We start from the raw sequence: 18,673 nt of genomic DNA on the forward strand, positions 1-18,673 counted from the left end.
CAGGCGACCGAGATCAATTCTCCTGGATAAAATGGCTGCTTTGGAGGGTCGACTCTATAGACTAATACCCCATTGAGGCCCCACCCCTCTCCAAACCCCACCTTCCTCAGTCTCCACCCCCAAAATCTCTAGGTATTTCCCAACCCAGAATTGGCCACCCTAGTGTTATGTTATTCAATTTCTAGTACTAGACACATCTAAACATCTAGTCAGCTGACCCTTTCCCCCCAAGGGGCCAGTCCTGGTCAACAAAGAAGCACTGCTGCTGGTTTCAGAGTTTGCTCCTCAATTTGAGCATGCCTCTTTGGTGAGGATGATACCTAACCAACTATTGCTCACTGCCAGATCACTTAATAAGATCACTGCCAGATCGCCGTATAATTTGTGAAAACCCAAGCTGAATGTGGCCTACCAACCATGTATGGTGATCACAAGGGAATTATAGCTTACATGTTAGTGCCTGATAGGCTGGATTGAGCTCGGCAATCACAAGCTACGCAGACAATACTGCAGTTTTGACTTGATGACTTTTAACTTGATGTATTCTAATTTGTGTGTTTTACTGTGTTTGTAATTGTGTATGCTTATATTTTGTAAGCCTCTTGAGCATTGTGGAAAGGTGAGAGATAAATATTTTAAATAGTATTATAAGTAAATCTGGTCTTGGTTATCACATCTTCCTTATTTCTGGTCAGTACAGATTAAAACCAGAAGCTTCAACCCCATCGTCTTTGTAGGGTTACCAACCTCAAAGTGCGACCTGGAGTTCTCCCAGGATGACAACTGATCTCCAGAGTATAGTTCCCTTGGAGGAAATGGCAACTTTTAAGGATGGACTCAATGGTACCATAAAATCTAGGAGAAACAGAAGTCCTAGAGTGGAATCACATCCCTGCTGAGCTCCTTCCCCTCCTCAGATCCTGCCTTCCATAGGCACTATCCCAAAATCTCCAGGAATTTCTCAAGCCAGAGTTGGCAAAACAACTCTGACAGAGGTGGCAGAGTTCTCTGGTATATGTCATCTGGAATAATATTTTATTTCCAGTTACATGGGATATTTTCTAACTTGGAATGCACAAACAACTCATTACCGATACATTCTTTACATTCTGATTTATCAGTGGGTCTTTGAAGAGGTAGCTGTCCTCTCTTATCGCAGTGCCCTAGCAAATGAACAATGACATTAGTGACTTCAGAGACAGAGTTTATCAAAAGCACACCTACAGAGTGGTTCATTAACTAGAGAGGCATTTATGGTGACAGAAGCCGTAATTACAGAGAAAGTAAATGACAGTAGTTTTGAAAGGTTCCTATTTGCTGGCAATTATATACAACAGACCACACTGACTGAACTCTTTTGACTTCAGTTTGACCCCAAGAACTTAACTAGCTACGTGCATTTCTTATTTTAATGAACTGGAGATTTTTCAAGGGGTGCACATTGAGGTAGAATGTAATCAAAATCCAACCTGAGCAGACATTGTTCATTAATATAGTTATTGTAATAAATTAATGGCAGTTGGAGGTGATGGAAGATAATTAATCTTTTATTATTTTCCCCTCAGACATCTTGCTGGCATGGTCTCCATTCTGTGAGGCATGACACAGCAAGGGAAAAGGGGAGGTGGAGGAAGTGGCTCAGGAATATGTACCTGACAGGGGCATTATCCAACCAGAAAAGTGTTGATATTCCTGCTGGACAGTATACTCTGTCTATACAATCCATGTTCTGCCAATCATTGTGCAGTTTCAGTAACTTTAGGGGGAGTTTCTGATTCTACACAATTGTGTGTACAATTTGCATGTGCTGTTTCAGCATCTGGTACTATATTGGCTGCTAGACAAGGGCCTGGGGCAAAGTGTTGCTTTTAAACACTGGCAGCATACTGAGGGAAGAAATAGAGGCAGCGCCCTGGAGGATCTCCCCCATCTCTGCTCAAGATCCTAGGAAAAGAGGAGAATCAATTCACATACGAATTCGTAATTTCTCATACCTTCTACAAGTGAGAGTTTTAATTGCCCCTGAAAGAGCGGGCAGTATCCTATTTGAAATTAGGTGGGAAGGATACTGTGGATGAGTGGTAAAATCACTGAGAATTTCACCCTACTTGGGTAGGGAGAAAATTGGTGGTGGAAAGTGCTGTCAAGTCACAGCTGACTTATGGGCGACCCCGTAGGGTTTTTCGAGGCAAGAGACGTTCGGAGGTGGTTGGCCATTGCCTGCCTCTGCATGTGCTGAGAGAGTTCTGAGAGAACTGTGACTGGCCCAAGGTCACCCAGCAGGCTTCATGTGGAGGAGTGGAGAATCGAACCCAGTTCTCCAGATTAGAGTCCGCCGCTCTTGACCACTATACAGTTGCAATAGCTAAGGGTGTATGGGTTATGACAGAGGCCAGGAGTGGCGCTGCCACGCCACCTCCTCAGAGGCTTTCCTGCCGCCAAAAAGGAATTTAACTTCTTTTAAAAATAAAAAGTAGGGAAATGCCCCCATAGACATCAACAGGGCTATAACGCCCAAAAAAGCTATGCCATTGTGGGAAGGGGCGTTCCCGGGGCAAAAGGGGTTAGGAGGCTGCCTAAAGGCAGCTCTGTCCCCAGGAACACCCCGGGAATGTCTCCCAGGATGCCGGTACGGGGACTTGTGCCACTGGGACACTGCCAGGAGGCAGCACATGCGGCTGCGCCCCGAGCAGCAGTGTGGCATTCTGGTTTTAAATTTTTTTATTAATATAAATGGACAGTCAACAGTAAATATATACATAAACTAAAAACAAATAGTCACATAATCACATAAAGTCCCATACAATACTTTACGATGCTGCATCCGTAGCCCCTTCTCACTTTACCAAAACTATAACTTTTTTTTAAAATTTTTTTATTTATTTTTACATAGAGGGAAAGGGAAAGTACAGGGAAAGGGAACAATAAAACATTTTAACATTTCACACAGAGAAAGCAAAAGTTGGTTACATTTTGTGATACATTATTGACATGGTTTACATGTCAAGGCAACTTTCCCTGCTGATAAGGGTGATTGTTGAAATTTCAAAAATTAATATCAGTTATATCCATCTACTGCCTCCTTTTCTACAGCTACTCCTGTAGTTAAACCTTTACATATTGGTAATAAAGTTTCCATTTTTCATAAAACATCTCATGACGTTGGTCATTATTTGCTAGGTTAATCATTTTAGCCATGATTGCATATTTGGACATCTTTTCCTTCCATTCGTCAATGTCTGGAAGTGGCGTCAACTTCCGTTTTCTTGCTAGAACAGTTCTGGCTGCAGTTGCAGCATATTTAAGCAATTCTTTAGATTGCGCTGGCAATTCTGATGGATGAAGCTATATCTAATTATAAAATGGACATTTCCATTTTTGAATGGTTCTTGTACATAACAGGTCTACACTATTAATATCATTATTTTTTTGGTAAGCGGTTAGCTTCACGGAAATATATACTTTTATTTTTGACAACCAATCATGCATCTTAGGGGAGGCTTTCTGGTTCCAGTGCCTAGCAAAGACCATTCTAGGTGCAGTTAACATATGTAATGCTACTATACTATTTCGGAAAGATAGTTCAACAATAAAGTTTCTGGCTTAAATGGAATTTGTTTCCTCAACCCAATTGATATAATTTTTACCACCTGTTTGCAAAAGATTGGTGCTCTTATTTCAACCCCACCACATATGAAAAAAAATCTGCATTGTCTTCATTACAGAATCAACATCTTCTGGTACCTGTCTTATAGATCATGGCTATCCTTGAAGGTGGTAGATGCCATCTAGAAACCATTTTCATCAGATTTTCTTTGAATAAGAGGCTAAACGTAAAGTTTATACCATGATGTCAAGTACTGATGTTTCTGGACTAGCTGGGGTTTAATCAAAAAAACCTCTGCCCCAGTGTCCCTCAGTCCCAACAACTCCTCACTATTAATGGTTACAGCCTCCATATAATCTTTAGTCAGATCCTCTCCGACCCTCCAGACCTGCAAGACTTTAGCTGGTCTTTCAGACTGACTAGCTTCATCTTGGTCAGGATTGTTGGTCTGCTGGTCTGCCCTCTTAACAATCTTGACAGACTTGGCAGTTGTTGATGTTCTGTCTTTGTTTAACTTTGGACAATTATACCTTAGATGTCCCTCTTCCTGGCAGTTAAAACATGTTATCCCTCCCCTCCTTCTTTGTGGTGGAGAGTTCCGCCTCGCAGGGTTGGTTCTAGGTGATCCCTGTCTCTCTGAGGGGCCCCACACTCTACTCTTTTTGCTGGGCATTGGGAATTGGAATCCTCCCATGTCCCCCTCTATCTCATCAAGTAGAGTGGCTGCTTGCGCTACAGTTTTCGGTTTCTTTTCCCTCAGAAACCAACCGAATTGTGAGGGAACGTGCTTGTAGAACTGTTCCAAGCCCACAAGATTTTTCAGCTCTTCAAAGGTCTGCACTCTGCTTCCCTCAATCCACCTGTTTAAGGCTCTATCAATTCGGCATCCCAACTGAGCATACGTTTCACTGGGCTTCCTTTTTATTTCTCTAAAGGTTTTCCTGCTCGGTTCAGCAGTCAGCCCCAAACGCACTCTTGCTCTTTCTTTAAAGAGCTCATCGTTAGAGGTTTCTTCCTCTCGCATCTCAGCGTAAACCTCACTGAGACTTCCACATATTTGTGGGCGCAAATATATATCATCCTAGCTCCCTGTGGAACTTCCAAGTCTTTGCAAGTTCTCTCAAAGCTAAACAGAAAGGATTCAACATCATCTCCTTTCTGGTAACGGGGAAACCTCTTCTGATCACCTGAGGTAATTTCCCCACTTCTCTGTGGAGCTGGTAACTTTGCCCTGAGCTGTATTTCTCTCATCTTATAGTTAAACATCTCTTTCTCATGTTCCCTGTCAGCTTCTTGGAGTGCCATTTTAACTTCCCGCTCTTTTTCTCTATCTTTGAGTGCCATTCTTTCCCTCTGTCTTTCAGCCTCTATCTTGGCTACCTGAATTTCCTTCTCCATTTTAGCTTTTTCTTTTTCCTTATCAGCTTCAGTTTTAGATTTCTCTGCATCCATCTTAGCCTTTTCTTTTTCTGCCTCAATCCTAGCCATTTCTAGTTTTATTTTCATCAGTTCTAACTCCTGACTAGGATTTTCCTCACAGGAGGCTTCCTCTGTCTGAGTGTCTCCCTGAGCCTCTTTTGTTTTGCGTGGGGGTGCCATTTCTCACAGAGATGTCTGAGGTAAATTTCTGAGGTAAATTCTCTCAGAATATCAAAATATTGTTCTTTTCCTGATTTAGTAATTAGGATTGGACTAATTTTTGTGGGTTTAATTCGGATCATGACGCTGCCACCAATTATATGACGCACCCCCCTTTCAACCACTTCAATACCCCACTCTCTCAGCCCAACTGTATATGCTGAGGGGAAAGCGTTGGCCTGAGTATATTTGTGAGGAGATTATTTTCCTTCTCCTCCAGTCCCACACCAGTGTTCACCTCAGAGAGAAATATGACACATGAGGCTTTTTAACTTAAACAGACAAAATAAGGAAGTTTATTGAACAGAGCTCACAGAGATTGGTTTTCAAGGAAAAGGCAGAATCTGGAGGGAAAACTCAGTCAGATTTATATACGCAAGATTACTTCAGAGAAATAGCTTAGATGTTTTCTTCCCTCAAGTTACTTCAGTTCTTCGTTTCAAGCTTAGTTCTGTCCCTCAGAACTGTTTCTTAGATTCAGACTCTCAGACTTTGTCCCCAGCCTAGCTCTCTCTGACTACCCCACCTCAGTGGCTGTAATCCTCCACACCTTCCTGCTATTGGAATAGCTCTACCTCAGAGACTAATTCCCCTTTGTGACCTGAGAATGGGCCCTCTCTAACCCAATTCTCATTCCTGTCACTACCACAGGTTGTGTGTGTCAATAGCTTTGGCTTTCACAGAACCCCTCAGGTTCACAGAGTACAGTCTGGCTTCCGCTCGGTCTTGCTACCAAGCTTCCAGTCTATCACAGCCCTCTCTGGCTGGTCCCAAGCTTCGACTACTTTCACAGCCTCCTATCCAGGCTGGGTCCCAAGCTTCGAATGCTTTTCTGTCTCTCAGAACTCAGAGTGTCAGCTCTCTGGCTCCGCCCACTCTTGGTCTGTCAGTTCTTGCTGCAGATTAACCCCTTATCCGTCACACATGATTAAAGATGAATTCCCATTTTGAATCATCTAACTTAATAACTAGGTTCTTTCCCCTTTGCTTAACACTTGCCTTGAACAACCAGATGAGTTTCTGGCTAAGAAGCTCCTAACTGATGAAAAATCACAGCTTACACTCTTTACTGCTAAATTCTTTGCTGAAGCTATTAAAATACGTTGTACCCTGATAGGATAAGAATAACTGAAATACTTTATTACTCAAAATATTAGGGGGGTTACACCAAGTTATGCGATGTTTATATAAATTTTATTCATACATGTAATATGTAATTTTTAGGCTCAGATTATTTGTAGTAGCAGTAGTAGCTGTTGTGGTGGTTTTCTTATTATCTGTTGTGGCTGTTTGTTTTTTGCTGGTCAGTGACCATATTAATAAATTATTATTATTATTATAAACCATTTTCATCAGATTTTCTTTGAATAAGAGGCTAAATGTAAAGTTTATACCATGATTAAAGATGAATTCCCATTTTGAATCAACTAAATAACTATATTTTTATGCCACCTATTACAAAAATTTAAATCCGGTTTAAACATTACTTTCACCAAAATCTGGTATATACTAGAGTTTGAGATTTTACAATCTGATATCAACAGTTTTTCAAATTCTCTTAAAGTTCTTATAATAGAATTACCATTCCTTAGCAATTCACCCAAGTATCCTTTTAACTGAAGATACTCAAAAATCATAAAATTACATTTCCAACTGTCTTTAATCTCACTACATGGAATTACTTGCTTGTCTGTAATCCAATTTCTATACTCACTGAATCTAGCAAGTTCTAATTTTCTCAGAGGAAGAAATTCCTGACTTTTCATTTTCTCATTACTTTTTTGGTGTAATTATCAGTTCCATTTATTTCAATAGAATGTATACCTATTTAAAACCAAACACTCTTGTCCCTTTTCTGGCTTGCAAAACTGGCTCTTCCAATAACTATGGTCAGCACTAGTTATTTTATTCCTACAACTGGATTTAAAAATGAAGTCAACTGTCTGCCCAATAACTTGCAGTTTTAATTTTTTTTGTATGATGCTGGTAAAGTTTTGCATTTCCCCCCCAGGACTTAAATGTTTAACAAGCATTTTTGACACTTTGGTGATGGCCTTAAAAATGGCCTTTACCCAACCTTTGACTATCTGGGATGTAAACTTCATAATGTAGTGAAAATTATTTAAAACAAATAAACAAAGTTAAGCATACATTTTAATGGGGACTCTAAAAATCAATCACTGTTCCCCCTCCCCCCAGTATTTAACTTTTTAACCCTTCAGCTTTTGATCACAGAAAACCAGAATGTTAGACAGAGTAAGGAGAATCAGGTCACATTTCTACTGTATTGTCTTACCAGGTGATAAGTAGAAATTAACTTATCTGAATATTGCATCCAGTTATGAAATGTGCTTGGAACAGTGATTAAAAACCTAGTTCACCAGGTACATGAACACCATGTATAGGTATCACAGTGCCTGAACTACTAGTCCTGAAAGGAAGACATGGATGCCCTGTGTCACTAGGGTTGCCAGGTTTCCCCTGGCCACTGGGAGGGGGGTAGGATATCCAGCTCCTGGGCCATGTCCGCACTGCATGTTTGCCGCTCCGATTTATGCGGGGTTTCCTTGCATGTTCGCACTTCATCTCAACCAAAGGATTTCGGAGACGTCTTCACAGCAGAATTTCTCCGCGTTAAGAGGATCCGCTTATACGGCGAATTATTAAAATGAAACGTTTTCCTCACGCGAAGCTTTGAAGTGCGAACATGCAACAGGTCTTTGCAGGAACGTCTTGCAAGGAGGGCTGGGGGGGCTGGAGGAGGAGGGACCGTTTTGGCGACTGGGGAGAAAGAGGCTGGCTGGAGAAGGATGCGGAGCTGGGCGGAGCTGAACTAGGAAGGAAAGGGGTAGCGCGGGCGAGCATCAGCTGGAAGGGGCCGGACATTGAGGGCCGGCGGGGGAGGGGAAGGGATTGCAGGCGTGCAAAAAGGGGGAGGGGAGGGAGGCGCTCCCGGCTGGGGCTTCCTCGCGAGCAAAGGCGCCTAGGCTGGGATCGGGGCGCGCCCCGCTGCAGTTCCCCCCAGCCGGCCGGTCCCCTTCCTTCCTTCCTTTCCCACCACCCTTCGTTGCACACAGTGGGGCTTGCTTCTGAGTAAAGGTGCCTTGGCGAGGGCTTTGCCGGATCGCATCCTCGGGGGCCACATTCCTTTCCGCTTCTCCGGAAGGATCAGGGAGGCAGCCCGCAAAGGTTTACTGCTCCCGAGCCTGGAGGTTCCATGCTTTGCTGTCAGGACTAACAGCTGCTGATAGACCGCTCTGTCCCCCAGGAAGGTCTTTAGCCCTTTAAGCGTCACAAAGGCGGCGCGGTGGGAACAGAAATCATGCGAACTTTATCAAAAAAAAGCGGAGAAAGGCGGCGCGGTGGGAACATTAATTTTATTTTGTTTTGGATGCTTGTGTACTCGACACATAAATAGCGAGGTAAGTTGCTGGTGCGTTCACGGGCCTGGTTGGGAAGCTCCTGGAGATTTGGAGGTGGAGCCTGGGGAAGACATGGACCTCAGTGGGGTACAATGCTGTAAGAGTCCACCTTTCAAATCACCTATTTTCTCCAGGGGAACTGATCTCTGTAGTCTGGAGATGAGCTGTAATTCCAAGGGATCCCCAGGTCTCACCCGGAAGCTGGCATCCCTATGTGTCACAGCGCTGCAGGCATAAATCACACCCTCCCAAAGTTAATCCCAGAGAAGGAAATGGTACCTGGAAGCTGTATTGTCCCTCCCCCCAATAACTCTGGAGGCATTTAGATCAGGGAAATGGCTGGGGAAGAAATATTTAAGATCTCTTCCTTTAGCACCACTTCTTGAATCAAATTAACAGTCTCATGTGGTTACTGTGAAGTTTAAATAATATAGAGTATAGAAGACCCTGGATCCTAATTAGTGTCTATACAACTTTATACAGAGAGGTGTGAAACGTTTTGTATCCCTGCCACATTGTCCCATTACCAATAACCATCTTCTGTGCAGGAAGTATGTTCCAGACTCTGGCTCTAACAGATCTGAGAGTTGCTAATAATCGCTCTTTCAAAATGGCTACAGTGGCCAGCTCCCCTATCACATTTCACAATGGTAGGAAGTTAAGTGTCTATGTCAGAGTTGGTTTCAAATCATCAGATAGTCTTGGCAAAAGATCAGGGATAGCTTTGATAGCATGCGCTTGTTTCTATGGCAATGCTGGATAATAAAGATATTTGTTGGTGCTTCAATAGATTGCCAAAATCAATCCACTTCTAGGATATGTCACCTCCTCCATGGTAATGTGAATACTCAAATCCTTCCCTATGAAAACTCATATATTTAAGCCCATCACACGACATCCTAATAAGGTTGCATAGCCATTATTCCTGGTCTCATCTATCACTGAAGCATTGAAAAAGAAGAGGCTCTCTCCCAAACCACCTCTCAAAGCATCTACAATGAAGTGATTTCATGGTATTGCTTTTCTCTGGTTCCTCAGATCTCAGAATACAGCTACATCAACTGGATCTATCAGATTTTTGTAAATGATGTCCCAGGTAGTCTTGAGGGAAGCTTCTCTTCCTCTGATGGTTTCCTGTGATTTAAATTTAAAATGCTCTTATTGGTTTCATGCAAAAAGTGGCAGGGGGGAAGAAAATATTAGTTACTGGACGTGTATCAGGCAATGGTGATGTAAAGAAGAAAAAGGTTGTTAAATCTCATAAGTAATATTATAACTGAAATTTCCAAATGTGACTGTTTTGTAAGCATGTTGAACCTTAAAGAATTGCCTCCCCCCACCCCATGCTGTGACAACTAAACAATGAATTAATGGCTTGATGTCTGCAGCAGCCCCAGGGTTTCAAAATACATGTTTAGTCAAAATAATAGGTGCTTTAATCATTCTTTGTGAACCAACCTTCTTCTTTTTTTTTTTTTTTAGTTTTACAGGAAGAGAAATGAACAAAATATATCCCTTCCTTGTGTGCTGTGTTTTGTTTGCTTTTAAATATCTCTTCTACATTACGGGTCTTATGTCACTGTTCAGAAATGCCTCTCTTAGAACTTATAAAAGAAGAAAAAGAAGAGTTGGTTTTTATACCCTGATTTTCTCTACCATAAGGAGTCTCAAAGTGGCTTACAATCGCCTTCCTCCCACCCCACAACAGACACCTTGTGAGGTAGGTGGGGCTGAGTTCTGCGAAAACTGTGACTAGCCCGAGGTCACCCAGCAGGCTTCATGTGGAGGAGTGGGGGATCAAACCCAGTTCATCAGATTAGAGTCGGGCCCTCTTAACCACTACACCGCGCTGGATCTTCATGTTCCTGTGTACTAGGTAATATAGAGAACGTGGCAGACCGTTTTGCATTTCCCATCCAAAAAAGTGTTTTAATTTACTTTTATCATACCATCAGTTTGCGCAGCAAGTGACAGACCCCTTTCCCAAGGAGATTACAAACTAAGCTTTGAGACTAAAGAGGAGAGGCAGGTTGAGGTGAGGATAATGTATTTAGGCTTAGTATTAGGAAAGGGAGGGGATTGAGGACCTGTGCCAAAGGCTTCATGGGGAAAGGTGAGGTTTTGGAGGACATTTTTTAAGTGGGGGGGGGGTGGTATTTTCAAGTTGAAAACATCCAGTTCAGCAGCTTCAGAGGGAAATCAAGCCAATGCCCTTCATCACAATTTGATTAGCTGGGCTGACCCTCCGGCTCCCACAGAGGCAGTTGAAGAGTGTCTTCCTCTTGAAGACAGCATCGAGGAGGATCTGATTAGTTCTTTTACAGCTCTTCCTGCTGCAGAGGAAATGGACATCACCCACAGACTGGAACTGGAACAATTAACATCTAGACTTTTGGGACTAAAGGGCAGTAAAGCTGTATCGTTGCCCCAGCCCTCCGCTCCTGTAGCATTCAATGCAGAGGTAGTCCTATCCAAGCCCTCTCCAGCTTTACCACCCCCTACTTTACTTAATCCCACAGGGGTACTCCTTTCAGACAGCAAATTTTCCCGATCTAAAGAATATAACTTTACCCTTCCTTCTGCTTCCTTGCAGGATCCTGGCCAGAGCATAGTCCACCCTCAAGATCTCCAGCACCCGCCTGCAGTACAGCTGGGGTCAATTCACTCTCAGCCTGTTTAGGATGTCCTAAGAGGACAGCCCTGCTGGCTCAACCAGTTCACCAGGTGCAAGCCCTGTCTTCCCAGCACCAACTCCATGCCCTAACCTCCAGCCTATGTCCAAGCAGGGTTGCCAGCTCTAGGTTGGGGAATACCTGGAGATTTTGGATGTGGAGCCTGGGGAGGGTGGGGTTTGGGGAGGGGAAGGGAAGGGCTTCAATAGGGTCTAATGCCACAGGCAGAGCCCACCTGCCAAAGTGGCCCTTTTCTCCAAGTGAACTGATCTCTGTTGCCTGGAGATCAGTTGTAATAGTGAGAGATCTCCGGCCACCACCTGGAGGCTGGCAACCCTAGTCCCAAGCCTTATCAGCCCAGGCCCGATGGCTCTACTTTGGAAGAAACCTGACTCAGCCTGAGTGCAGAACAGTGTCAAGCAGAAGTCCTGATTGGTGGTTGTGGGTAGAGGGAGCAGCACAGTAGAAAGGGCTGCCATTTGAAAGAGCAGAAGACCATGGGCAGCTAGAGAGCTGAAGGTCATCAAGATGTATCAGGCAGGAGAGCACAGGGATAAACATTGAGGGGGGGATAAATGAAGGCTTTCCATGGTCTTTGCCCTTCTGATATCTCCACGATGAGGAGCTTCTCTGGAGGAAGCTAATGCAGAGATTTAAGGAGGAGTTTTCTGTGGTCATGAGCTACCTTCTGTAGGAATATGGGACCCTTTGGGGTATCATTTCCTTTCTCAGTTTATTCTGTGAATTAACCCTTTATGATAACGTATGGGAACAAAAACCCTCAGGTAGGATGGGCATGGGTTTATGAACATTTCCCATGGTAATTGATGTTCCATGCTGTTGTTGGGGCATAATAGTTTTTAAAGATGAATCTACCAAACCAAGAGGGAGCACCCCCCCCCAAGAGTGGGAATGGCTTCAAAATGTAATTAATTCTTTTTTCAGGCTAGAAGGAAAATGCTTAATGTGTAGCAGATTTCTTTCTATTTGGATAGCGTGACCGTAGCCAATTAAAACGGAACCCTCTGCAGAAGTTTCACATCCTGCTTCAGAGTGGGGGCTCTTTGTGTCTGAAAAACACAGGAACACAGCAACAGTTCTAAGCTTTATACATATATCACTCTACACACTGCAATGAAAGAAGCAGAATCGTTTTCAAAGGGTCAGAGGAAGAAAGAACTTAGCAAGACTTTGCTAGCTCTTGCAAACGTTAGAGGGCTGTTGTTTTTGACAATTGGCCAAAAATACCTCTGTATTCCTTTGAAGCTTTTCTCATATTTAATATTAGGTAGTAATTAAAGGGTATGATTTCAGCTATGCTTTTTCTCTCCTCTGATATGGCATTGTTCAAGAGACAGGTTCTTTTGAGATGTGTTGTAGCTCACAGAACAGATGTAGATTGCTTCCTCATATTTTATGACAGTAAGTACAAAAGCTAAGGGTAGAACTACATATTACAGGAAACACAGGATTGCTGTTGAAAACAGCAGCCTCATATCAAGTCCTTTCACATCTGCATGGTAAGGCCATTTGTTTCCTAGCTCCGCATTGTTGGCGGTCACTAATTGGGAAATGCTCAGCGTAAAGACTTCCAAACACAGGTAAATTGTACTGCATATCACCAAGGGGGAGAACTGGATATATTTTGTTTTTTGTCACTAAGTCACAGCTGACTTATGGCAACCCTGTAGGGTTTTCAAGGCAAGAGACATTCAGAAGTGTTTTGCCATTGCCTGCCTCCATGTCATGACCCTGGTACTCCTTGGAGGTCTCCCACAGGCACGGAGCAGGGGGAAGGAGTGCCCAGAGCAGGAGGGAAGGGTGTGCCATGTGTCTGCAGGCATTGGAGCCAGCTGCTGGTGGCCCCCGGGGTGGTGGCTGTGATGCCACCACTGCTTGCCTGGCCTTGCATGCCACTGCTGTAGGCATGGCTTGGGCGATGAGTAAGGGTGAGCAGCAACACGCTGGGTAGGGGTGCATGCACCAGCCGGGAGGTGGGCAGGCAGGTGTGCCTGCAGTGTGGTGCAGTGGCGTGCCTCTTCTCCATGCTTGCGCTGGCACCCCCCTCCTTGCACCCAGGGTGCTTACCTCCCCAGACCCACCCAATATCCAGCCCAGGTCTCCCATCTAAATTCTAGCCATGGTCAGGGCTGAGAGTGTCCCAGGTCCTAGTCCAACAGCTTAGCCACTATACCCTGCTGGCTCTTGATATAGGGCTGTCATTTTCAGTGGCTACCCTGTGTGACTTGTAACATGTATAAATTCTGTCACCTCAAGGAAGTTCTGTGCCGGCACAGATAAGGGAATAATTACCCTATACCTTGTCTCTGGTCAGAGAGCAATTCTAACCACTGCCCCACACTGGCTCATTCTGTTCCTCTGTACCCTTTGATGGTGTTACTTAGATAAATTGTGGTGGAGTCAGCTTATCTGTTGACCTGAAGGCTATTCACAGAGGCTGCTGGTACCCACTCCTGGCTGCTGTGCTTATTTATGATACTGTGCATGTGAAGAGACGTATTCATTCATGGTATCATTAAGAAAAAATCACTTTGAGAAGTACCTCGGGAATAGGGAGGGGAGTCAGAAGCCAAACATGGCCTACATTTGCTTACTATACAACAGCATCCCCCCAAAAAACTGTGTAGCAGTTGTCACCCTGCAAAGAAGGGTTGCCAGGTCCCACTTTGCCACCGGCGGGAGATTTTTGGGGCGGACTCTGGAGGCCGGGGTTTGGGGAGGGGAGGGGCTTCAATGCCATAAAGTCCAATTGCAAAAGTGGCCATTTTCTCCAGGCGAACTGATCTCTAGCCACTGGAAATCAGGTGTAATAGCAGGAGATCTTCTGCTATTACCTGCAAGTTGGCAACCCTACTGCACAGTTATTTTAGATTCTTGAGCGAGGCCTGTATGAAGTGTGAGCTACCAAGCCAAATCTCTATGGTAAGTTAGGCTGAGAAGTAGCAAATTTTCCTGAGCTACCCGGTGTTTTTGTTGCCAGTGAGAATTCCAACCTAGGTCTCCCAAATCCCAATGAAATAGCTTCACCATGTAAATCAAATCCAGCCTACCAGACTGCTTGCAGGCTACCTATAAGCTTTTACTACTTCTTAGGTTAAAAAAAGACCCCAAATCAGCTTCATATTACTATGAATTGCTCCTATTTCCCTCCTCCTTTCTTTCCTTTCCTTTCCTTTTTTTTTTTGGAAAAATAAATGGTGCTTTGAAAACAATTGATTTTGCTAGATAGTGCATTGATCATACACCTAGCCTGGGGACAGAATATAGCTTCAGAAACAATAATAACTAAGGCAATCATCTAATTTTAGTGAAATAAAAACTGAAAATGTACATCCACCAGAATAATCTCTAAGACTACTTTTGATGCCTTGTGCTTGTACTTCATCCTCAGTGACACGGTAATCTACTAAAGTTCCTCTCGCAATTTTTCTCTTTGCAATCTGGAAAGAACAGATTCACCAGTGATTGTGCTCATTTATAAAAGCATCCAAAACAAAATTGAACCCCAAGGCTGATAAACTATAAAGATGCTGATCAGATCTCGGCAGCAGTGCAATGGACGGTGCTTTGGGGCTCGCTCAGCTAAAAGACGGCACTAGAAGACGGATGGCTTTATATACCCAATTACAAACACCATAGCTTTGTCGAATGAATGCGGAAATCATAAAATATGTTGCGTGCCCTTTATTAAGTAAAGACTGGTATTTTGTAAAATACTTGTGAAGATTTACTAACTTTTCTGTAATTTAATTCCTGTCACTGTATTCTCCTTTTCTGTTGCTGAAAACTTAATCAAACAATCATTTGGAAAGAACAATCCAATAGAGCAAACTTTCCAGTCCTGAAGACTAAATGGCTAATTGATTTTGTTTTTCAGTAAAGATCAACTTGTTGACTTCACATATCGTTCATTCATTTGCAGGTGCTATCTCATAACTATATTTTTTTAAATCCAAGTATGTTGTCACCTGAATTCCTCACAAAGGGGAGAATGAACTGAAGAGTTTACCTGTGAATTATCAACTTTGGAAATGTGCTTAGAAATAACATGTCTATGAAAACCATGGATAAGACACAATTCTTTCTCCAAAAAACATGGATGTTGATCCGTTAGTAGGGTTGAAATATTATGACTACTCCCCAAAAAGCAGCTTCAAACACAATCTTGAACACATTGGAAATTCATAGCTTTTGCTACTTAACTGAGCTTTTGGATGGTGGACTGTATGAGGCTGGTTCATATATATGGGGACTGGCTCATAAATGCAGGATCATGGTGATCTGCATGGACGAATGAGCCACTGCAAATGAATGTTTATATCATTCCACATCAACCACTAAAACACAGTGCTGGTTCATACATTCAACTAAAAGTCATTGTGATGGGAAATCAAGTAACGAACATACATGTTTGTTTATTTCACACATTTTTTTACCCTGGCCACTTCTCCAAGGAGCCCAGGGCAGCCTACATCCTGCTGACAACAGCAATTCTGTTAGGTAGGTGAGGTAGAAAGAGCCCAAGGTCACCCAGTGAGCTTAATGGCACAGTGGAGATTTGAACCGAGGTCGCCCAGATCCTGTCCCAACACTAGCCAACACGTGCGAGAACCAATCTTATTAATGAGGGCCGGATTAACAAATATGTTTTTTATCTTGCTCTCTCACATCCTGTAAACTGTAACATAGAAAGAAGCCCATCACTATGGGATTTAAAGGGGAGAGATGTGTCCTGACAAGTAAGCAAAACAATATATCCCCCGAGTATGTTTAACTCAAGTATGGTATGCAGCCTTATAACTCTCCTCCCTCTTTCCAAGGGAAAAATTTCTCATACAGCACAGTCTGAGAATAAATGTAACTGCTGTGGAAATCCCTTTTTAATCCACTGCCCTCACAATCATACATCAGATTCAGCCTCTACATGTTGCAGCATTTTAATGTAGGACACATGTGTATTCATCATAATGACACTGTAACAATTCACTTGGGCATAGTCGGCTAAACCATTTTTAATATGTTCCTACATACACTTCTTGAGAATAAGTTCCGTGCTCGAGGGTAGACCTCCAAAGCCATGGACTTAGGATCAGAATGCCAAGCAATCTAGGCTACGCAAGTACAAATGCTGTTATGCCCTTTTGTTTCAAGAAGGATTTTAACTGGTTAAAGTATTGACACTTGGTTTGTTTCTTTCCCACATTTCAGCTGCAACTTGGTGTACATCTGCTTTTGCTGGCCTCCTATGTAAATATTTCTGTGGGATCACAAGTGTCCAGAGGCCGTTCAAACAAGCAAATGCTGCTCTTTCTCATTGTGATATCATGTACCATGATGCCTTGCTACAGAATCTGAGCGTGTGTCAACAGCAGCTACCCAATAGCTGCCTTGTGTGATGGCGAATACCACCAAGTGCACAGATACAAAAGCAGTTACAGGTGACCAGCCCTATTAGTGCGTAGTAGTAGAGCAAAATTCAAGTTCGGTAGCACCTTAAGAAACCAGCACAATTTCCCAAGGTGTAAGCTTTTGTGAGTCAAAGCTTACTTTTATATCGAATGGTTGATCTTTAAGTCACATTTTGTTCTGATAAAAAAGCAGTACATGCACTGGAAATATTTTTCCATTCCATATGGTTTGATATTATGGGTGACTGGGTCAAGAAAAAAAAATGGAAATCATGAGCACAGTATGTTCATTTTGAAGTGAGTTATTTGTGAGGACTGCGACATGGTCACCCAAATGCATTTAGATGTAGTCATAGAATCAGAATAAAAGAATCAAAGAATCATAGAGTTGGAAGGGACCACCAGAGTCATCTAGTCCAACGCCCTGCACAATGCAGGAAATTCACAACTACCACCCCCCACACCTCCAGTGACACCTACTCCATGCCCAGATGACAGCCAAGATGCCCTCCCTCTCATGTAGTCTAGTGTAATGGAGCAGGCAGAGTGCTTTACTGCAACAGATTCCTGTATGTACAGACATGCTGACCTTTGGGCAGCGGAGGGTCAATTTTGTTGTTTTTTGTTTTTAGAAACCATCAGCTGCAACTACTTCTGTTTTCTATAAAGGTGGCCGAAGACACCAAAGACTTAGGCATGTTGGATATCCTCAGCTTCCTATTTAAGAAACTGTTGCTTGAGAACTTAGGCATCTTTGGAAACTTTCAAGAGTCAGAGTGGTTAATAATGTATTCAAGAGAAAACACATCATAATATTAAGAGACAAACAACCTGTTATAGATGGATCCAAAATGTGGCACAGGTAGGCTGTGATGTTAAAGGCACAATTTGACATTAAAAAAACCCCCAAAAGATAAGGGCAAATTAGAAATTTACCTAGCCTTTTTTTAAAGAAGGTAGAAAGCAGAAAATATAGAGCGATGGCAAAGATAGGAGCCAGAATGGAGCTTTGTGGTCTCTGGTCAAATGGTGAAGTCAGAGCAGAACCTTGTGGGTCATGGGCAAAGACTGGTAAGATCGATGGTAAAACATCAGGCAGGTTCTAAAATTTGCTGGCTTTTCAGGACTCGGTGTTGGTTTGTTGCCAGAATTAGCTTGGTTTTATTAATTAGGCTAATAAAATAATAATCAAATGGCAATGTTACAAAGACTCAGGAAATATTTAATGCAACACTTACATTAACACAGTACCCCTCTTGGATATTTTCAAGCTTCATTTTGTAAAACATAAAGACATTTTTTAAAAAGAGTGTGTGGGGAGGTGATTTTCAGGATTTAACGAAGGCCCACAGGATATAAACACATTGGAACTAAAATACATTTTCTAAGGAATTCAGGCAAGTTTAGAAGTTAGGGAACAGATATTCTTAATATTGCCATAGCATATGAGACAATGTTACCCTGTAGAAAATCCACATTTTTTCAGAAGTAACAAAGTTATTTGGTTAAACTGTCACAACAACAACATTTTTCTAAATCAAAGTGGAATTCTTCTGTAAGCACTCTTTGCAGTGTACTAGTCTTCCGTTTGTTGCCTAATGTGGGTAGTACAGGTTGGTTTTCTGGCAGAGTAGAGGTGAATGGAAGATAATATTGTTGGACAGGCACTTGATCTACATTTTCTGTAGTCTCATTTTAAGATTCAAGATGGATACAGCTTCACTTGATCCATCTATGAATAATGACTTTGTCTCCACCACCGGGAACCTGTAGCAGCCCTAATAACCCAGACTAGTTGGATCTTGTCAGAGCTTGGAAGCTAAATAGGGTTAGTACTTGGATGGGAGACCACTAAAGGAAGACTGGGGCTGCCATGCAGAGGAAGGCAATGGCCAACCACCTCTG

This window comes from Euleptes europaea, chromosome 8 (assembly GCF_029931775.1).
Source record: "Euleptes europaea isolate rEulEur1 chromosome 8, rEulEur1.hap1, whole genome shotgun sequence".
Lineage (NCBI taxonomy): Eukaryota > Metazoa > Chordata > Lepidosauria > Squamata > Sphaerodactylidae > Euleptes > Euleptes europaea.